The following is a 24,531-nucleotide window of genomic DNA, read 5'->3' as shown; positions in this document are numbered from 1 at the left end:
CTCAGAGAGACAAAGAAAAGTCTGGTACCCCATACTTAGAGAAGGCAGCAGATGCATCCCATAAGAAGGGATCTGGGCATATTTTCATCGAGTCCATTTGTTTTTTCCAGTTTTCTCTGTCTACTTCTCCAGCGTCTCCAGTAAGTCTATGAACACCCTAATAACTTCAAAACCTTTATTTTCTGCTTGAATCATTCAGAGTTTGTTTGGTTGCTAGCAACTCAAACTCTTTCAGATTGATACAGAAATTGGCTCCAGGAGTGGATACGCACAACAAACCATCACAGGGAAGAGCTGGAATTGGTTTTCCAGCTTGCTTAGAGCTGAAGGTAATAAAAATCAACTGGTATCAGGGAATCTGACCTCAGCACTTCACAGCAAGCAGTGGTGAAGAAACTAATCTTAATTCTTACCTGTGGTCACCTGCTGTGAAGTGCCACTGAAGGCTAAGCTTTGGGGACCTGAGAGGACCCTTCTAGGAAGAGATGGCTGAATTCGAAGACTGTGATATGGGTGCCTATTTCTAACAAAATGCTGGGAAGCTAAAAAAAATAAAAAGACTGCCAATCTGAAATTCTTAAAACAAGTTATAGACTGATTTTTTGTGACTGTGCTAAAAGGGATTTTTATTTTATGACTGTGTTCAGAGAAACTCTAATTTTAGCCTTCTCACGGAGGCTGAGAGATCTTTTTACTTGCTGCACCAAGAGCGCTGATCCAATGGGTCCCATGATTGTGAGCTCACTTAAATTTACAGTCTAGGTCTCCCATGAGAATTTTAGGACATTTCCTAGAAAAGTTTATGACATTGAGAATTGGAATGATAGCCTAAGGTAATCAAGAACATTCAGAGTTCCCTGAACAATTCCTGTCCCCCAAATTGGCGGCACCCAAATCTTCCTTAAGTCTCTTTGAGAAGTAAGCACCCTCCATTCTCTTATCTGGAGGGACTTATCTACCCTTCCAAAGACCCAGGAACAGGCTTACTCATCGTCACATGCAAGGGGATGGCAATTCCTCTCATGCTCTACCACCAGCGATCAGTTTCAAGACTACTGATTATAACCAGATCCTGGCAAACCCCAGGAAGATGCAAGTACAAACTTCGCCTTGGAAGGAGAAAGTTGACAAATCCCCCAAGTTGTAAAACTTTTATTCCTTTTTTATTTCAGTAAAAACCTGGGGAAGAGATGTGGAAATAGATTCAAGCAAAGAGGGGAGAGAATTCTTTTGGATTAGGCTGAATTTTTCGATAGATGTGTCTATCAGGGATCCTTGATTAAGTGTGCTAACTGGGGTGGACCAAGCTGATAGTACATTTTTGCATGGCTACTTGAATGAATCCTGGATGTAAAATGACTGTGTTTCTAAGGGCCAGGCTGAGGAATATCCCTAGAAAGGAAGCAAGGTTAAAGAGAGAAGCACATACATCAACTCTCTAGATGGGTGTCCTATCAATAGGGACCCAGAGGTAAGCACAGTTGTAGGTCTATTTGTCAAGGATGCTTGCTAATACTGAATCCCAGACTTGGAAAACACTCCTATAATCACAGGAGTGTTGGGTCAGGGAAGATCTCCACCAACTTCCCCCACCCACTTTTTCTCCCCAGGTCCGGAATTAGTCATTTACAACTACAACTCTACCCATATTCACTATGCCACCCACAATCTAGCCACATTAACTTAGAAATAGCAAATATTTTTTCTCATTCCTAATGCTTAAAAAGCATATAAAAACATTGTTTTCCCTACCATGGAACTCTTAACCAATGACATACAAAGAGCAGGGTGTGGGGATGTCAGTCTGCCTGGTTTCAAACATTAAGAAGATGCCTTAAGAAAATTAAGAACCATGGTAAAACTTGTTAAAGTTGGTCTGCTTTTTATTATTACCATTTACCAGCAATTCTAAACAATGTCAGTGATAAAATAGTCCTTTCTGATAAAATCTTTTGTTGGTCTAAGTTCAAAACAATTGCTATCATTAAGTTTTAATAATACATAAGCTTTAAATTCACACATTTTTACTTATCCTTTAATAAACATTGCATTTTACCTGGAAGGTAATTCTGAGCACCACCATGTAAATGGTTAATCTCTAACATATACAGTCTCATCTACATACATTTATTTCAAAAGCAAGTATGTAAATGTTGGAAACTGTTCAAGTTTGTTTCAGGTGCAGTTTGTATCCCCAAATGCCCCTGTGGTATTACATATTCCTGCATTTAACCTGTAGTTCGGATAAACAGGATGGCACAGTTATTGCAAAGGCAAAGAAACTAATTTTGTTTTCTTTTGTTCTCTCTTTGCATACACTGAAGTTTTTATTTGTGTTTAACCTTTGCAAGAGTGAAACAGAATGCCAACTGTGAGATGTAGTATTTTTGTTTGTCAAGTCTAAATTTTAGTTCATACATGAAATATTTTATTGAATTTCAATAATACCTTTAAAACAGAAATTTATTCTTCCCTTTTAATTGTTTTACAACTAAAGAACAAAAATAATGATAATACTGATAATTACATGGTTATTTTGAAAAATAATTTTATCATATAGAGGAGTGGGTATTAATAGAACATCCACTCTGGTTACCAATACCTATTAGCTCTAATCATGTCTTCGTAGAGAAAACTAAGGCAATAAACTGAGGCAGCCTTCATCCTGAGTTCCTGACACTGAAGGAAATGTAAAGCTTGCTAATGATCCATGTGGCTGGCCTTTTCTTTCTAGGTCCCAATTTTTGGCCTTTCTAGGCCTTTTCTCACCTAGGTCTTGATAGAGGCATGTGGCTAAAACCACCACTACCCATTTGACTCTAGTTTCATTGGTATATGAATAAGTTCAGAATGACATTGAATTATGGTTCATTTAATCAAGTCATTATTCCAACCCTACATGCTTTTCCAGATATGTCTCTTCATTATTAAGTCAAGAGACACCCTGGAATTTACTATGCAGTCCTCATGTCAGGTCAGGTCAGGCTTTGCTGCCAAATAAGCTACAAAAACTTAATTTTTAGAAATTAAATTTGCAGATAAAAACTCTCTTCCAATTTACCCAGTTACCCAGTTACTTCTTCTCATCCTTTTTCAAAGACATGACCTCCTGCCTGGACCTTAAGTGCTGTCATTCCCTACCGCCGAATTCGAAATCCATTTCTCTTCTAACTCAGTGCACTCCTCTTGGTTATTTTTATCCATTCCTCTGGATTCAGTTTCTATCTGACTCATGAATTCAAGTTTGTATCTACTGTCCAAGTATCTCCCATGAACACCAGTTCCATAGACCAGATGGAATTCCATTTAACTCTATCTCGGACAGGTCAGTCTCATCATATTCAAAATTAAGCCTGTAATCTTCTCCTCCAAACCTCCGTTATCTCGGTATATAGCATGCATATTCACACCAAAACAGTTCCAGAACACAGAGAGGCATGGCTGCCTGTTTGGTATAAGGAAGCCCGGGGTTCTGGTGCCTGCTCTGCCTCTAATTTTAGGCAGAGATCTTGTGCAAGTCACTGAACATTCTGGAGCCTAAATGGTATTACCTATAAAATGGGATATTTTAAATTGGAAGGCAGCCAAGGTTTGAGACCTGACTCTACCACTTCCTAACTATGTGACTTTGACCATTCTGTCATCTGTACAATGATAATAACAACACAATGTTCGTAAGGTTGTTGAGGGACAAAGAACACCCCCCAAATCGAAGGAGATACAGATGAACGCATTTTGTAAAATGTACATTACACAAATACTTGCTATTACGATTATTATCTCTAAAATTTTTTTAAAGTTCAAAGTCAGGTTCTATGGGTGTAGAAAGGAACAGACCAGAATATGCTCTCGAATACAACAAAACCAACTGGCTATGTCATAAAAATCAGGAAGTGGGAAGGTATCTGTTTCCGCTCTCTTTTTTAAAATTTTAAATTTATTTATTTAAATTTATTTTTAAAATAAGAATTGTGTATATCTAGGGAACACAACATAATGTTTCTCTATATATAATACAAAGATTACTATAGTCAAGCTAATTAACATATACATTTCCTCACATATTTACCTTTTTAAAATTTTTCTGGTGAGAATACCTGAAATCTACTCTTTCAGACAATTTCCAGTATGGAAAACAGTATAATTCACTATAGTCATCATGCTATACATTAGATCTTAACAATCTTAAGACTTATGCTTCCTATATAACTGCAGCCTCTGTTCTGAATGAAAAACTTGAAGAGGTCAGGAATTGTGACTGGCAGCTCAGAGGCCATGGCCATTCAGGCCAAAAGGAAAGAATCCTTGGGTCTTGACTTTTTTTAGCCCACAGTGAAGCTTTGTTTGGACCCAGCTGAATTCAGCACTAGCTCCCTGGGCAAAGATCAGAGGCACTTCTGAAAAGTCAAATGTGCAAGGAGAGATCTTCCTGAGCAGCGTAACCCCTTCATCTACCTCCTGCCTCCTCTTTAGGGCTTTCAAAGAGAAAGCCATTTCTTTTTCTTATTTCCTTAAAGTATTTCGTTTCATCTCCAGCACGTCTAACTCTTGTCTCATTATAATTTCACTTATTTCTATAAAAGAAACCTGACAGCTACAGAACATTTGCAGCGGGAGTGGAAGGAGGGTGGGGAGGTGGGGGAGTGAAGCCGGCAGAGAGAGAAAAAGGGATGTGCCCACGGCTCAGAGTCCTCTGCGAACTCCTCTGGGTGACACTTTCAGAAAGGCCTGCCTCTCAGCCATATGGCAGCACAGTCCCTTGGTGTTATTTTCAGAAGCACCTAGAGCATTAGTAGAAAATGGGATGAAATCAGCGAAGCTTAAAAAGCAGAGAAGTAGCCTGATTTCCATTTAAACACTTAGTTCTTTTATAGGGGCCCTTAGCAAGGATGCTGGGCATGTATATCTCCATCTGTGATCACAGCAACCATGATGTATGTTCTTGTTAGGGGCAGCAAGTCCTGACTCATTCATTCATTCATTGATTTGTTACCTCATTCCAAAAAGTGAATTGGAGGGTGTTATGGACTGCATGTCTGTGCCCCCCTCCCCCAATTCATGTGTTGGAATCTTAACCCCCAGTGTGTTGATATTTGGGGGTGGGGACTTTGGGAGGTGATTAGATCATGAGGGTTAGAGCCCTCCTGAATGCAACTAGTGCCCTTGTAAGAAAAGGCCAGAGCCAGCTTTTTCCTTCCACAGTGTTAGAGTACAGTGTGCAAAGCCAGAAGTCTGGGACCATAAGAGGTCCCAGACTTGATCTCAGACTTCCAGCCTCAAGAATGATGAGAAATCAAGCTTGTTGTTTATAAGCCACCCAGTCTATGGTACTTTGTTGTAGGAATCTGAACCAAGCAAAGGGATATAAACTTCTACTACTTATTACATACCTATCTGGTCTAATGATAGGTTTCTAGTATGGCAGATTTTGCAACTAATCTGAAAAAATTCGTTGTCTTCCTATGGAAACTGAGAGCAAAAGACAAGAAAAGAAGACTTTCATTCCTGACAACATATCTCACTGCTTCAATAAGCTTATAGACTTCATAATTTCTGTGATATACCCACCATTTAGACTCTAGGACTGTACTAGTTATATATGAATCTTTTTTGCAGACTTAATAGATTGTAAATTAAACCCTACTCTGTTTTGACCACCATAATTGACATGGAATATGTAGTATAATTTTGAAGTAAAAAACTGTTACTTACTGATTTATCAAATATTTGAGCAACAGACAAAAAGAAGAATCTAGATGATTTTCCTTGTTACTATTACTAATGCAGCAAAATACAAGTCTTCCCTGTGTTTAGAAGTAAAATAGAAAGAAACGTATGTTTATGTACATTTGTAGATAAAAGCATTAACCTATGACTCACGGTTATAAAAGCTGTAACTTTTACTAGCTTCCTAAAGATAAACTCTCTTCAATGAACAATATATTTCCTTTTATAATTTTCATTTCCTTCAAGCTGCTGCTGATCATTTTTTTACATAAATTTTGGAGTGGGAAGAAGACAGAGTTTGACAGCTACAAACAGGAAGCTGGCAGTAGTCCCCATGTGTGGGAATAACTATGATGGTACAAATGCTGGCTCATCCACCTCCAATAGATTGACTAGGGATAATTTGATACTTTCATACTTTTTTTTTTTTTTTTTTTTTTTTTTTTTTGCGGTTCGCGGGCCTCTCACTGTTGTGGCCTCTCCCGTTGCGGAGCACAGGCTCTGGACGCGCAGGCTCAGCGGCCACGGCTCACGGGCCCAGCCGCTCCGCGGCATGTGGGATCTTCCCGGACCCGGGCATGAACCCGTGTCTCCTGCATCGGCAGGCGGACTCTCAACCACTGCGCCACCAGGGAAGCCCTCATACATTTTTAATTATTATTCTTTCCAAAAGGAAAAGTCTATGCAGATTCAGGTTCATAACATTTGAAATCATTCTTTTTTTTTTCTAACTTGCCTTTGTGAGTCTTATCTGTACTTTTGTCTCCTCGGTTCTTTTAAGAATCATAATTGGTGTGATTATCGTTGCTATGACAATAATTAGCCATAGCTTTTTGACACTCTAAATTGGGAATACAGCATTTTCAAGCAGTGGGGACTGAAGAGCTAAACCATATTCCACTTTGAAACTGCAAAGGGCCCTGCTGATTGAACTCAGGTGCCATGATTCTGAGTCTTTTGCAGTTTTTACTTAATAAGACAGAGGGAAGAAATAAAGCAGCTCACATCTTCACATGAGAAACTGAATGGAAATCTTAATGGGCTAGTTGCCTGTTATGACCAATAAATAAAAAGAAGTGAGTGATCAGTATATTGAGAACCAGATTTTTCCTCACTGACTTACTCCATTGCCTTGGATAATGACTGCAATGTTTTAAAAATTCAGACAAGAAAGCTATAATCATGATAGCAGACTTGAACATTTGCCTCTCTCTTCCACCATTTAGAATGTTCAAATATCTGAATGAAATGGAATTTTTGTTCTGAGGATAGATAAGTTGAGGATGCTGTGAAATACCTAGAGGGGTAGCACATTCATTTACATAATCATAGGGTTATATTTCATGTTTATTTTGATAATCTAATGTAGTCAACTTTATTTTCTCCAACATTTAAATTGCTTTTTTATCTAAATCCAAAAATGATCCAGGAACATGGCAAAAATCATCAAACAATGAAGAACATATAAAGAGGAAAACAGAATTTCTCCAAAATTCTTCCTTCCAGAGATTACTGAAATTTGCACTGTGGGTAATATCCTTCCATAAATGAGGCCATGCTATACATGATTTATAAACTGTTTTTACATCCAGTAGTGAATGTCAGCTCATAAATACTGTAGAGTCACTAAAAAAACATGTTTAGTCCATCTTAATAATATGCTATAATTACTTAGCCAATCTTCTATTGATGGATATTTAACATTTGCTTCTATGAACAATCCTTAAGAGAACACATTCAGAGCACACTCTTTGGGGAATTTTCTGATTATCCTCTTAACTTTTACAGTTAGATGGGAGCTTAGAGAAGATCTAATCCAACAAGGGGTCAAGAGTTTTAAATTTCTGCTCAAGGTTACAGACTTTATTAGTGACAGAGCCAAAATGATCTATTTGCTGAACGCAGAAGTGAGCCTCGTATCGTGACAAGTACTGAGGTGAATAAAAATGTAAATTTCAATGCAAGAGCCTCCAACTTGCCATTGGGAAACTATCAAAGCTGGAGCAAGTAAATTATGAGCCGTGTAAAAGGTGCCTAATAATTGTGTGGTTATAAAATTAGACAATCTCACTTGATACCAGAACTTTCACAACCTGTCCTAACTACTTCCGCTCAGTTTCTCATTATGTCCATCCAACTTGCCTTCTGCTATGAGTACTCAGTTTAAGAACCAAAGCTCTTTATGTGATGACCTAGTACACCCCTTTATCTTTGTAAATACTGCTGAAACTTGGCACAAAATTATCACTCCTTGCTGACAGAATAATGTGTAAGTAAAGAGTTTAGATACAATTCAACAGAAAATTCAAAGCTGTTATTTTTATCGAATAGATTATTAATGAATTAGAATCTGTTTGCCTTTAGAGGTTATATATATGATGATTTATTGATACAAGGTAAAAAGGTAAGCAGTCTTGGACTTTGCTAATGGCTGTGGGACTGGTGAGGAAAGGCCAGCTCATCGAGATAATGTGAGGGCCAACCAGAGAATCAAAGCATTGGATGTGTGGGGACTCCCCTGGGGGCACAGGAAAAGGAAGTGTTTGAAACAACACTACAGGGATGATTCTGGGGACCTGAAAAATGAACATATTTTTCTTTTACAAATTATGAAAGCAGAATAGGAGAAGTGCTTACAGTAAAAGTAGATGACTTCATGTTTTATGTGGGGAATCTGACTCCATCCTTAGTAACTCTAATTCAACTTGTTCATTGGGTAAGAATGCCTGGGCTTGGGCCACTGAAGACAGGATGCCCTGAGAGTCTTTGGCAAGTACATGGATGAAATCCTGGTATCTTCTGCAATTCTAAGACTTCATTTTTCATGACCATCGAAAATTGAAAAAAAGCGTTTGGCATTCATGGAAGTAAACACATATTTAGACTATTGGCTATTTAATAAATATTCACAATCTATTTGTTTAATAATTTATCTTAACATTTCACTGATGATGTGGTTGTGGATCACCAATCTGTAGTTCACTGTAGGGATTCTATGTGGTATGACATAAAATATGTTTAGAACCAGATCTAGACTAGAGTAAGTGCTTGTATATTATAGCTATTTTTTTCAGGAGAAAGAAGGATTTATTACTTGCAGCAAGTAAAGGGAATACCAGGGATCTTCCCCAAAACAATGTCTCCATATTATAGCAGTTTTCAAATTCATTCAATAGATATTGAGTACCTATTATGGATCAAGTGAGCACACAGAGGAAGTGGCCAATATATTGTAGCTACATATGAATTCAATGTTCTCCTTTAAAAAAAGAAATTCCTTTCTTTCCTTTCTCCTTCTCTTACTTTCCCCCTTTGACTTGGAGGTAATTTTGATTTGAACTCCAAGCTAGAAAGCACGGTCCAGCTTCAGGGCTTTTATATCTTCGCTCCTGTCCACCTGGACTGCTCTTCCCTGGACATGTGGGGAGCTCCCTCCCTCCCATGCCTCAGGTCTCTGCTTAATTGACACTGTCATGGAGAATATGTCTCTGACAATCCTACAGAAACAGCAATGAATCCTTCCCACCACTGCCTGATTCCTTTATTTTTGTCTCATAGTTTTTGTTGTCATAGCGTTTTCAGCACCTGACATATTATATGTATTTTCACTTATTTATTTAGTTTATAGACCCACCCCTATCCCACCAAGAGCACGGAATTTGTCTATTTTAATCCATGTCATTTGCCTGGCACCCAACACCCAGCAGTAAGGAGACACTCAGTAATTATCTGTCGAAGGAATAAAGGAGAAGAAAAAGAATGACAGCCCTCTATTAAATGTTGTGGTATGCCAGGCAGTATGCTAAGCACTCTGTATACCTGTTTCATTAATACTCAGAATAACTCTATGATAAAGGCTTTATTACTGCCACTTTAAAATTTGAAGAAATGACTGTTAGAGCTCCAAAAAGCATGTGGAGAGTACCCTATGGTCAGGAGGCAGGGATGAATTCTCACAGGAGGTGTTTCTTACTAAAAATCCAAACACTGAGAACTCCGTACAATTTGTATAGGTTTGATTTCAGTACAAAGAGATCCGTGCCACAGTCCCTGGGGATGCTTTTGTGCTGGAACCTACACAGTCTCCCCTGATGTGATATGGTTTGAATTATGTACTTGTTAGTCAGTTGGAACTTTTACATTTCAACTGGTGCTTTGCCATATAAATAACCCTGTCTTTACTCAACACAAGATTATGTACTAGCCTGACTGCCCTTTTAAATTAAACATTACAAAATCAATGAGGTATCATTAAGGGTACGCTGCCTGAATGAAAAAACAAAAAAACAAAAACCCAAGAATTCCTAAGCAAAATTCTTTCATGGCTCTTTCTGGGTAGGGATTGGGATGGGGACTAGATGTTTGGACCTACCAGATCGCATAGACTGTGTTTTTATTTCTCCCTACACTGATTTGACATATTGATGAATCACTCCAGAATGGCAAATAGTGAACTGATATGAATATCCCAACTTTCCCTATTACTATAAGAACATCCATTAAAATCTGTCAAAAGTCACCAAAGTTAGGGAAGTTAAACAACAGTGGGAGAAAAAAGGAGGGAAAACACAAAAACCCCAAAATCATTTTACAACTGAAATATAAACTCTAGATATAATATGCTTCTTCTGTAAATTATAAGCAGTTGAATTAGAGCCTCTTTGTCTATGTAGAAGTTTCTTTCCTAATGTAGAAGTGAGAGAGGACAGCTCTTCCTCTACAGGGTTTGGCTATTTCGCTTTATATATATATATATATATATATATATATATATATATGTTGGAAGGAAATCTCTAGTTAAAGCAAATTTCTATACAAATTCACTCTAGTGGAAAGACCCTCAGGAGCATATTGGGTCATCCAATAGGTATGACCAGAAAGCCCCCTGAGATTCTTTGTGTGGTTGAAGAAGCACTGGACCATCAGTCAGTGGCAGAATTGAGATTGTAATCTAATTTCCTTACTGTGTGTCTTTGCACATCAGATTGCCTTTCTCTCAAATGCATAGTATTTTAGAAATAGGAACATCAACAGAAAGTCTACTCCCAGCCATATAAATGAATGAATGAATGAATGAGTGAATAAATAAATGTTTATATATATGTTTATATGTATAATACAGGCATATATACATGTTTGTATACACACGTACATGCATATATAGATGTACATACATCCATATGTATATACTATGAATGAGGAGGCTACATGCTGCTCTGCCTGATTCTAAAACAACATAGTACATGAAAATACATTAATTTCTCCTAATTCTGGGACTCTATTTACACATTACATGATCACTCCCAAGGATCGTTGGCCAGGTGAGGAAAGAGATCATGATGTGAAAAACAAATCAGGAAACTAAGTCAACATAAGTTTTTGAAGTAGTAACGCCCTATAAATGGCCCAAGAGCAAATAAATTTGATTTTTTTCTGATATAATTTACAAAAAACTATCAATACCAACCAAAAAAGCTACAACCAACCATGGATAAAACATTTAATAAATGAGTGTTTGAAGATGTACCCTAAGAGATGTAAAGTTGTGCAACAGTTGGGCAGACACAGACCTATATGTGGACAGCATTTTCAGATACCAGCTGGCTGGAGCTTCCAAGACTGAAGTACCAGAATTAGTGGAGTTACAGCCAAGTGCTAGAAGTTTTATGTGCTTTTATAATTTGTGTTTCTATAATAATTAAAAGTTTGTGACTTTTTTAATTGTTAAACTATGCGTTTGGTACATGTGGTTAAAAATATCATGAATCTGTCAGCTAAAATATCAAGTTTTCCACTGGCAATTCTGCCTACCATTGGGACATATTATACAATTTGTGAATTTACTCTCTTTGGCTCTAAGATGAAGGTAATCTCTAAAGACCCTTCCAGATTTAACATTCTTTAATCCAATAATTCTATTTCTGTACACTTCATCTAGATGAGAGGTAAAGAGTGAGAAACATTATATGGGAGAGAAAAATGATGTGACTTAAGGAATCTGTGCAAGAAAGAAAACACACCAAAGACTGAGTTCTCCACTGGATATAATAGTAACTTGATAGTGCTATGTTTTCCAGATGGAGATACAAGCCACTCATACCCATGATTAGGGAAAGTAAAAATAAATGTAAATATCTTCCAACTTTAACCAATGTCTACTCTCTTCTTTAGGGCTATTTTATCTTGAAGATTATGAGTTTGGAGGAACTAAGGTGATTGGCAGTGGAAAGAATCAGAACGTGTGAAATTCCTTAAAAATTTATTGACTTAAATAACTTTGTGTTACACATAATTTAAAAAAAAAAAACCCTTAAAAAAAAAAAAAGAAAGAAAACACAACATCCCAGGGAGAATATGGGTTTAAGGATCAATCATCAAAATAATATTTTTTAAAATCCTGGATCCAATCGTACTCATATCTAGTCCATTCTCACTATGTCCCTAGAACAGTGACTAATAAGACATGTTACCTCTACCCAGAAGGTTTTTTGGAGATTTTTTTCACTGTTCCAATCTTTGTGGTGGATGCTAATTACATTGACTAGGCCATAGTGATGCTAGATGTCCTTAAATACATGGTTTCCCATATCACACAAGACTTTCTCATGTTCTCCTAGATATTTATGAAGATGAAAAGCCCATTTACAGTTGAGAACCTAGTTCCATTTGATGTGTAAATACTATAAAATTGTACATCTTTCATATACACTAAGTTTTACAAAAATGCAACTAACATGTAAAATGAGGAAAATAATATATGTTTTTCCTTTGGAACCTTTTCAAGAGTTTTTCTGCATATTCAAAAAATTATGCCAACTATGACGATTATACTCAAGGCACTTAAGTAACCAATATAATGTACCTGTATTTTCCTGCTTTCGAAGCTACCACGTTTATTTATTCTACAAATAGATGCAAACATTTGAGTACTGATTCTTCTATAGTTGTCTGCCCAAGTATTTACATCTGGAAATATATATCATTTTATTATAAATTGTCTTCTTTTAATTGCTACTTTATATTATAGTTATAATAATTTTTAAATGTGTGTAGGTAGGTTCTACAATCTATAAATTTCATTTCAGGATAGTAAATAGGCACTACAAAATAGTTGATTGGGCAGGATAGGATTGAGAATCACCCTTCTGGAATATTCTCTTTCCATCCACCTATCACAATATCTTCCTTCCATTATTTTTTCCAACTTCCAGGACCAATGTATAAATAATTACACTTATAAGTCCTGCTGTCCTCTAAAATTTCCAAGTCAGCTTGTGTAAAACTAAATGTTGGACCTCATCCTTCAATGAAATGTAGCTCTAACTTGCCTGTTTCGGGACTTCCCTGGCGGTCCAGTGGTTAAAACTCCACGTTTCCACTTCAGGGGGTGCAGGTTCAATCCCTGGTCGGGAGACTAGGATCTCACATGCTGCAGGGCACAACCAGAAAAAAAAAAGAAAAAAAAAAATTTAAAAATCAGATAATTTGCCTGTTTCTCTCATTCTTATCTAGACTCAGACTTCTTGGTACACTTTGATAGGCCTTCCCCTTTGATTTCTATCCCTGAGTCCCTAACAGGGGTTGCAGTTAGGACCCTCTGTACCGTCTATATTTTGTGCTAGTAAATATGCTGCTGAGGAGGATAGATCTCATAGACTCGGGTTAGGAATATTTAAGAATAGAAGGAACTGGTTATACCTTTCCCTTGGCCTTAGAGTCTAACTCCTTTTAAATAAAACTAGAAACTTTATTCTATGTGAGGCTTAATTAATATGGTAAATGCTGAAAGGGTTTTATACTTTTTATATGTGTGTACTCTCTTAGTTGGTACAGAAATGGCATTCACTTAATATTTTAATAAGTAAATCATTGCTAAAATGAATAATTTATTAAAGTTTGAGAATTGGAAAAATAAACTCAATCTCTGATAAAATTAGGAAGTATTTCTAAAAACAAAGCCTAATACATGAAATAAAAATGGACTGAAAAACTGGGAAATGACTTTCCAAACAGGGGGGGAAGTTGATATTTTTGACACAGGGAAAGGGTTAATAGAGGGACTTAGTAGTTCAAAATGTTTGAAAGTCTGAGAAAGTGAAGGTGTGGGGAGTCCATTAATAGACTAGCATTTAGGAAATCAGAAAGTTGCAACAATAATGGAAATCAGGAATCAATGGCCTTCGGCACTGAAGTGTGATTGCAATAGAATTCCAGGGAACCACTGGCTAAACTTCATGTCTGCCATATGCAAAACCCATGTATCTGCAATGATGGCTTTTGCTTCTCTTCCAATTCCATGACTTGGATACTTGTCTCCTATGAATGGAGTCAATTAGAACGCTGCTACCACAGAATTCTGGAACATGTGGTTCCCAGGCAGCTTCCAGCCTCTAGTAGCAGAAAAGAGAAGGGAATCAAAAGGGAAGGGAGATGAATGTTGATTTCCAATATGTGTTTGTGTGCACGTGTGCATGAATCATGGCAGTCAAAAGGAAGTATCTGCAGGTAGAGGATTGCAAAGGAGGTGAAATAAACCTGTTTGCCCTGAAATCAGCAAGAAGTGCTCAGGAAATTGAAAAATTAGAATATAATGAACTGAGTTGGGAAGCTAAAGAGAAGGAAATTAAAGTCTGTATAACTAGAAATGTAAAAATGAGGCAATTATTTATTTTACTACAGCAGAGATTATAAATGTATAAGTAGTATAATATGGGAAGAAAACAGGGATGTGTGACTTTATGATCTTAATATACTGATACTCAGAAACTTGGAAGTTTATTTTTTTCAGAAAAAAATTGTTAAAGAGTTAAAAGTTTGGATACCTGGGGAATGCAAAGATGGAATGGAAATTAGAGTCTAATTTTTTTTTTTTATATAACCTTTTGGTGATCAATGGTATTTCAACTTTTATTTAATATTACATTTGCATGAGATACTTTGATAAAATAAAAGTAAATATAAAGTGATAAAATTAATGAAGTCAAAATCATACCGAAATATAGAAAAAGATAAACAGTGGAATATAATTTCATAAGTTGAAGAGGGAACAAATTAGGAAAACATTATTTGAAGATATATTAGATAAATAGAAATTAACTTGTCAGGGAAGAGTAAGGACAGACCCAAGTGTCTGCAGATGACAGATTCTCCACACTTAATCCTTTCAGAATCTAATTAACTACTCTATTGGAACTCCATTGAGAGTCAGATTTCTCAAGGAATGGGGAGTAGGGTTAATCACTTATTTGTAACAGAATTTAGTTTAGAACACTCATGTTCTATAGCCCTCATAGAGCAATTCTGTAATAACATTTACCAAGCCATCCTCTAACAAACAGTGAATATTGTGATTTTTTTTTTGGTCCTATGTCATTATCCATTTTACAGGAAGAGAGCACTGTACTTCAAGACCAAATATATATACTACTTTACCATGTTCAACTTTTAAATGTACAGCCAAAGGGAATATTTCCTCTTCTAGCTTGTGGGGTAGTTCAAGGGGGAAAAAAAAAAGGTCTAAATATTTATTCAGGGGCAATAGGTATAAACCTTAAATGGTTTCCCAATGGTCTCAGAATAGACTAAAAAAACATAGAACCACCTCAAAGACCTATGTAATCTGGTCTCCCTCTATCTCTCTTGGTTCATCTCATGTCACTCTCTCTTTCCTTCTAAGCCAGCAATGCTCTTATTCACCTCAGGGGGCTTTGCTTGTACTGTTTCTTATTCTGAATTACTGTTACCTTTCTTCTTTCTTTGCCTAATTAATTTTTACACATCCTTTTATATATCAATTTTAGCATCATTCTCAAGGAAGATTTCCCAAGACAAATTCCCTATCCCACACCAGATTACAACAGGTCTCCTGATGTTATATTTCTAGAATACCCTGTCCTTTTTCTTCAAAGCACTTGACATCATTTATCAAAATGCATTTCTATCCTAATTTGATTAATATCTTCCAGGCCAACCCTCTACAACCTACTGCTAAGGCTATGTCTGTTTTGTTCTACCATTTTATTCTTAGAATCTAGCACCAGAGGTGACATATGGTAGGTATTCAATAATATTTCATATATGAATGAATCAATGAAAATCTAGTTTGGGGACTTCCCTGGTGGTCTAGTGGTTAAGACTCCACGCTTCCAATGCAGGGGGCACCGGTGCATTCCCTAGTTGGGGAATTAAGATCCTGAATGCCACAAGGCATGGCCAAAAAAAAAAAAAAAATTAGTTCAAAAAAATCTAGTTTTAAGGTTGGAAATTACTGAATAAGATAGACCTGGGGAAATGTTTTATAATTATTTCATTATTTGAGAAGAATCATCCCTAATACATGAATTTGATTCAAAAAGAAAAGGATCATAGAGTCATAAGATTCAAAAGAAATCAGTCAGTTCTTTTTTCTTTTCTTATAAGAGATAATATCTAATCTTCATATTCAAGGCACAAAAATAAGCATTTGAAATAGAGTTGCACCTTTAAGTAGTAAAAGCACTACTTATTAATGCAGTTAGCTGCCTTTATGGTCTAGTTTTGACCAAATTTCAAGAAAGTAACAATGGAATTCCAATTAAGGCACTCTGAAGAATATAATTTTTATTTTAAAAAAGAAAATTATTTTACTAAAATTTCAGTGTAATGTTGCAATTGATGGTACACATGTAAATGACATTTATTACCATAAAACAACTGGTAAGCAAAGTGTCTTATTTGTTGATTCTGAAAATGCATAGCAATTTGTCAAACAAAGTGGTCTGAAAACTATTCTGAAATAAAATGGGTTTATGACTTCTGCTACCTAGGGTGCTTAATGAACATTACTATGAACTTTTACATTAGTTTTATTTTCTTACAATGACACATTATTAAATACTACACAGCAAGAAAGGTAAACAGAGAAAAAGAATGGAAACACTTCAAGAAGAAATGTAGGGCTTCCCTGGTGGCGCAGTGGTTAAGAATCTGCCTACCAATGCAGGGGACACGGGTTTGATCCCTGGTCCAGGAAGATCCAACGTGCCGTGGAGCAACTAAGTGCATGTGCCTACTGAGCCTGTGCTCTACAGCCCTTGAGGCACAACTCCTGAAGTCTGGGCGCCTAGAGCCCATGTTCTGCAACAAGAGAAGCCACAGCAATGAGAAGCCCAGGCACCACAACGAAGAGTAGCCCCCGCTCAGCACAACTAGAGAAAAAGCCCATGAGCAGCAACGAAGACCCAAGGCAGCCAAAAATAAATAAATAAGATAAATAAATTAAAAAGAAGAAATGTATCTCTTCCTCTTGATGTTCAATTTATTCAACCATTATTTCATTTAATGCTGAATATGTGCTAGGGAATATATGAATCCCTATTTTTACAACCTACCTAATTAAAGTTCTCATTTATAGTGTCACCCTCTACTACTTAACTGAGAGCATATTGTGTAATCAAAACAAAAACAAACAAAAAAAGTTTGTTAGTAGAAAAGTCCCAGTATAAATGTCAACTGTATACATTTGATCAATATACTGATTCTAACCAACTTTTAGTTTTCTCATTAGCAAAAGATTACCTACCTCATAAATTTGTTTGTTTTGGTGAAGATTAAATAATATATTAAAGTACTAGACATATAGTGAATGGAAACATTTTGGAAAACTTTGAGATCACAGTTGTACTCTGAATGAGAAGGGTTAGGAATAGAATTACTGAACCTATTCTAGTCCCCTGAGTGGTATAATTTTATAACATTTTTTTTCAGGGCTTAAATTTAAAGATTTTTTTCAGAGGGTCAGATATAATAATTATGGTATTCTTAATTAATTGCAATTTAAATTCAATAATAAAGCTAAGAATATCTGCATTTTTCTTCTATAAACAGTATCTTATTTTAAATGAAAGATACATATTGTACCCAATTTTTCTGATTTTCTAGGATGCTGTTTTGAAAGCTGTTCTAAAGCTGTGGTCAATAACAGAAGAAATGGTTTGTCACCAGCTGTGTTCGATAGCTACAGGCCATTAATATTCTCCTGATAAAATTCTCCTTTGGTGTATAAGGTAATACATTTGTCAGACTGATGGATATAGATATAATTTATAGATTTCTAAGGAAGCAAACAAGGAACATGCATAAATATATCTTCCTGCAGAAAGATGACTATATAAGAACGAATGAGCAGATACATTTCCAATAGACGCTTGTAATATTCTGATGTCTTCTTTGCCACATTTAATCTGACAAAGTCTTTTAGCTTTTAGAGTTAATGCTTCACATTGACTTCTAAAATTAACATCAACTTGGAGAAGACAAAGATGTAATAAGCAGCATCTGTGTCACAAAGCTGCTTGGTGGATAAAAACTTGAAAAAAGTATAAAACTGGAGATTCTCTATTTAGATATATTAACACACACACACACTTACACCAAGTTTAGGGCTCATTAAATTCACAAGTCTGTTTCAGCTCAGCCATTATTCAAGTGGGAAAACTTTTTTATTTGTCATTTGTCAACGTTTATTTTAGTACCTGATAATTGTCTGGGTGTGAATATCTAAATTCAGTTGTGAGATCACCAGTCAAATCAATTAGAAAACTTTAACCTGTCTGAAAGACCCCGGGAAACAATCAAGGTACATTTGTATGCAAAAAGCACAGTGCAAATAAGGCATAGCTCTAGATACTTGAAGCAAAAACAGTTTTTTTGTTGTTGTTGGGGGTAGGAGTTTTATTTATTTATTTATTTATTTATTTTTGCTGTGTTGGGTCTTCGTTTCTGTGCGAGGGCTTCCTCCAGTTGTGACAAGCGGGGGCCACTCTTCATTGCGGCGCGCGGGCCTCTCACTTTTGCGGCCTCTCTTGCTGCAGAGCACAGGCTCCAGATGCGCAGGCTCAGTAGCTGCGTCTCACGGGCCCAGTTGCTCCGCAGTATGTGGGATCCTCCCAGACCAGGGCTCGAACCCGTGTCCCCTGAACTAGCAAGCAGACTCTCAACCACTGCGCCACCAGGGAACCCCCCAAAAAAAGTTTTGAACTATTTCTTTTTTTATTAGCTTGAAATATCAGATGAAGTGAGAATGCTAAGGCCTCAGTTATCTGAGTAATTGCTTTGAACTTTTTTCATTGTGTATGTACTTGTGAGACTTATACGTGCAGGAATCTGAAACTATTCCTTGTACTATCAACTGAAATAAAAAAGTGAAGAAAAGCATCTACAGTAAATTCTTTTCACTTTTATTTGTGTTAAAATTCAAATCTACTAGGTACCACTTTACCATTATTGTTTATCATTGTAACTCAGCACCACTACTCCAAAATACCCCTAAGTAATAAGAAGAAAGAAAGAAGAAAGGAAGGTAGGAAAAAAGGCAGGAAGGGTGAGAGCGAGGGAGGGAGGAAGGAAGGAAGGAAGGAAAGCAGGAAGGAAAAATAATGAATCAGTAAAGCTGATTTGGTTGTAAGTGGAGCTGCCTGGCCATCAAAATACTCTTAATTAAGAGTCCATTGCTATTCTGTATTAATTTAGCATCTATTAAATGAAAAGAGTGTTTTGGGTTGATTATCATATTTTAATTATTGGGAGATATTTTCAGACATTGACTTTACTGAACCCTCCTCTATCTTTACTGTATTTACAAGTCCAATAATAATGTAATATTGACAAAGAAGTTTAACAATTTAAGGTAAAAATTTGGAATTACTAGTTTCATGCAGACCTTGACAAAACTTTAAAATGTATGAGAGCTGCTAAGGAAAAGAAAAATTATACGTGAGATTATAAAAATTAGCAATGAAAGCAAGTTCTAGTATTACACAGTGTGAAAGATCTTGGAAAGGACCTTAAAAATCATTCGTCTTGAGAAAGGACCTCATTAAAAATTTCCCATCCAATGGGAACATATGTATATGTATAACTGATTCACTTTGTTGTAAAGCAGAAACTAACACACCATTGTAAAACAGTTATACTCTGATAAAGATGTTAAAAAAATTTAAAAATTAAAAAAAAAAAAAAGAAAAAAAAATTCCCATCCAAAGAAAGAGCAACTAACATATCTTTCAGTAAAACCTACAGCAGTTCATGACCTTATGGGAAATTATTTTTTCAAACTGTTACATATAAAAAGAGAAAAAAAAACCCAGTGTTTGAATTTGGCTTTAAATAATTTTTTTAATGCATATATAAGTGCTCATTTGAAAAAGACTAGGTGACTGGATTGTGGCTATTACAATCCCAAAGTAAAGTATGTCCATATGTTGCATTTTTAGAATTTCAATATTTTTCTGGTTACATCAATATTCAAATTCAATAAAACTCTAAATAAGATAATTAGCATGGTTCAGAAACACAAGTTGAACAGCTTTAAAATAACAGAGAAAAATTTATGTTTCCAACCCAGATGAAGTTCTCACCAGAGTCAACTAAGAAAAAAACCCAGCAAAATATAAGAAAAATGATTTAAAAGAAATCAGGCAACAGAGGACAATGATTTAAAGAGACAAGAAACAAATGAGATGAGCTCTTGAATCATCTTGCATCATCCTGTCACTCAGTTTATCATCTTGTCACTCAGTTTCCAAAGCACAGCATAAGATGGGGAACAACAGCAGTGCCCAGAAGTCTTTGTGATGAAATAAAGCTTGAATTCTGGTTAGGAAAGATGTCTAAAATTTACAGTACAGAGAGAGAGAGAGCTGTACACAGAAAGAGATCACTAAAGATCTGCAGACAACCCCCCCCCCAAACCCCACCTTAAGTCTTCAGCTGAGTACTGATCAGTGAATGCATGAGAGAACGTGAACTGAAGCTGGGAAAAGTACCATTAAAAGGATTAGAAGGAAAAACTCCTAGGGTTCAAACCTGGCTGAGAATAATTCCTTTTCCTACAAAGCCAGAGTAATTCATAGAGTAACACATAGAGCATGCAGAAAAGCTATGTTTCAGCTGTGGGACAAAGTTAACCCTAGATAAATACTGCTCTGTTCCACACTTGAAAAAGCAAGACCTAAAAAGATCAATTTCCTAACAACTTTGCTGAATCTCCCTAAAAATTCTCAAGAATATTTATTGGAATGTGAAAATATAAGGACATAATGAGTTAAAACCAATACAAAACTACTAGACATGCAAAGGAGCAGAAATATTTTTCATACTTAACAGAAATGACAATCTGTAAAAACCAAATCAGAAATGGTACCAATGATAGATTAAATAGACAAAGACATCAAAATAGTTATTATAATTGTATTTAATACAGTCAAAAAACTAGGAGAATGATTGAGTATGTTAAACAGAGGCATGAAGGATAAGGGGGAGAAAAGACCCAAATTGGACTTCTAGAGATGAAAACCACAATGTCTGAGATGAAAAATACAAAGGAGGGGTTAACATATTAACAGTATATTATTCAGTGCAGTAGATAATGTTAGTAAACTTGATGATATAGCAATAAAAACCATACATAATGAAATACAGAGCAGGGGAAATGGCTAAAAAGTAAACAGAACATCATGATTTGTGAGACAACTTCAAGCAGCTTAACTGGAGCCTGTAAAGGAAAAATATTTTAAGAAATAATACCCCAAATTTCCAACTTTAACAAAAACAATCATCACACAGATGTTCCCAAAAATAAATATCAGAATAGCAGCTGATTTCTCATCAGAAGCAATGCATGCCAATTGACAGTGGAGAAAAAAATTCAAAGTGCTGAAATGATGAAAACAAACAAACAAAAATACTGTCAGCTTAGATTTCTATACCCAATCGATATATTTTTCAGAATTAAAGGCAAGATAAGTTCTTTCTACACATAGGAATACTGAATGAGTTCAGTGTTAGCAGAGGTACACTGAAAGGTCAAAGATGGAAGGAAAATGATACAAGGTGACAATATAGACCTACACACAGGAATAAAGAGCACCAGAATTGGCAATTACGTAAGTAAATATTAAAGACCACACTTATAACTGTTTAATCTCTTTATAGGGGAATGAATCAAGAGAAGGAGAAGACAAGCCACAGACTGAAAAAAAAAAAATTGGGGCAAAAGATCTGAACAGATATCTCACCAAAGAAGATATACAGATGACAAATATCCATGTGAAAAGATGTTCCACATCATATGTCATCAGGGAAATGCAACAATGAGATACTACTGCACATCTATGAGAATGATAAATTCTCAAACACTGACAGCACCAAATTCTGGCAAGGGACTCTCATTCATTGCTGGTGCAAATGCAAAATGGTACCGCCAACTTGGAAGACAATTTGACAGGTTTTTACAAAACTAAACATACACTTATCATGTAATCCAGCAATCACTCTCCTTGGTATATACCCAAATGAGTTGAAAATTTATGGCCACACAAAGACTGGATATTTATAGGTGGATATTTATAGAAGCTTCCTTTATTATTGCCAAAATTTGGAAACAATCAAGATGTTCTTCAGTAAGTGAACGGATATATAAACTGTGGTATATCTAGACAATGAAATATTATTCAGTGCTAAAAATAAATGAGCTATCAAACCATGAAAAAACATGGAGGAAGCTTAAATGCATATTACTAAGTGAAAGAAGCCAATCTGAAAAGGCTACGTGCTGTATGATTCCAATTTTATGACATTTTAGAAAAGGCAAAACTATGGAGACAACAAAAAGGATCAGTGATTTTTTTTTTAGGGCAAATGAGGAAGGAAGGATGAATAGGCAGAACAAAGAAGATTTTTAGGACAGTAGAACTGTATGATACTACAATGGTGGATACATGTCATCATACATTTGTCAACACCCATAGAATGTAAAATATCACAGAATGTAGAAAATCCATAGGACAACCCCAAGGTACACTATGGACTATGGGTAATAATGATGTATCAACATAGGTTCATTGATTGTAACAACCCTACCACTCTGGTGCAGGATGTTGATCACGTGGCGAGCTGTACGTGTGCAGAGGTAAAGGATATACGGGGACACTGATCAATATTTCTCTGCACTTAAAACTCCTCTAGAAAGCAAAGTCTATTTTAAAACAAACAGAGAATGGACTGTTTAAGGCAAAAATAATAACTGTCTGATGTATAAGTAAATGTATGACAAGACTAGTTCAAGAAATGGGAAGGCAAAAATAGAGATATATTGCCATGGGATTCTTACATGTGAAGTGATTATAATGTCACTTGAATGTAGAATGTGATAAGTAAATGACATATAATACAAATCCAAAAGTAACTGCTAAACCAACACAACAAATAGTTATACCTAAGGTGGCAACAAATGAAATAAAATGCAATTATGAGAAATACTTGATTAAAAGAAAGCCAGGAAAAAGAGAGGAAATTGGGGGAAATTTTTAAACAGACAGATTTAAATCTAACTTTGTCAATAATCATAATGTATGATATTGTCTGGATATCCCAATTAAAAGGCATACATGATCATTTTGCCTAAAAGAGCAAGATGTCTTTATATAAAGACAAAAATAGGTTAAACATAAAAGTAAGAAAAATATATACCAGGAAATCACTAATGAAAGAAAAACAGGAATGGCTCTACTAATATCAGAGAAAGTAGGTTTCAGAGTAAATAATATTACTAAGGATAAACATGGCCATTTCAAAATGAGAAAGGAGTTAATTCATCCAGAGGACACAACAATCCTGAATGACCATGAACCTGATCACAGAGCTTCACAACTCATGAAGGGAAAACTGATAGAACTGCAAGAAAAAATGGCCAAATCCACAATTATACTGAGGAATTTTAATAACCTATTGTCAATTATCACTAAAATAAGTGTACAGGCCATAAATAAGAACATGAAAGGCTTGAACAATACACAACTAAGTTGACCTAGTTGATGTTTTCAGCATATTCAATCTGAAAATAACAGATTCCATGAATACAAGAGTCAATGTACTTTTTCAAATGCATGTGGAACACTTACTAAAACCAAAATAGTCTGGCCCATAAGACAAGTCTCTGTAAACATAAAAGTAAACAATTCATATAAAATATGTCATCTGACCACAATGAAATTAAATTAGAAGTAAATAACAGAAAGAAAACTTGAAAATTTGAAATGTTTGGAAGCTAAATAACTTCCTCCTAAATAATTAAGTTAAAAAAATCAAAATGGAAATTAGAAAATATTTTGAAGGTAACAAAAATTGAAACAAAACATTATTTCATAAAAAAACCCAAAAAGCTTCAAAGCAATAGCCTCAGCATCTACCTGAAGGCAAATTAGAACCAAAAGTAAAGGTAAATTACATCTCAAGTAAGGAGAAGAAGTAAATACTAAATACCAGGGCAGGAGTCAATTAAATAGGGCTTCCCTGGTGGCGCAGTGGTTAAGAATCCACCTGCAAATGCAGGGGACATGGGTTCAAGCTCTGGTCTGGGAAGATCCCACATGCCTCAGAGCAACTAAGCCCATGTACCACCACTAACTGAGCCTGCGCTCTAGAGCCTGCGAGCCACAACTACTGAAGCCCACGTGCCGCAACTACTGAAGCCTGCGTGCCTAGAGCCCATTATCCACAACAAGAGAAGCCACTGCAATGAGAAGCCTGCACACTGCAAGGAAAAGTAGCCCCAGCTCACCGCAACTAGAGAAAGCCTGCACACAGCAACAAAGACCCAACACAGCCAAAAATAAATAAATAAATAAATAAATTTTTAAAAAGTCAATTAAATAGAAAAGAAAAAATGAATGAAACCAAAAGCTGGTTCTCTGATAAATTCAATAAAAATAATCAACTTCTATGTGGGATATGCAGAGAGAATAGATAAATTATCAATATCAGGAG

The sequence above is a fragment of the Kogia breviceps genome, chromosome 3 (assembly GCF_026419965.1).
Source record: "Kogia breviceps isolate mKogBre1 chromosome 3, mKogBre1 haplotype 1, whole genome shotgun sequence".
NCBI classification, from domain to species: Eukaryota; Metazoa; Chordata; class Mammalia; order Artiodactyla; family Physeteridae; genus Kogia; species Kogia breviceps.
This window is presented reverse-complemented; position numbering follows the sequence as displayed.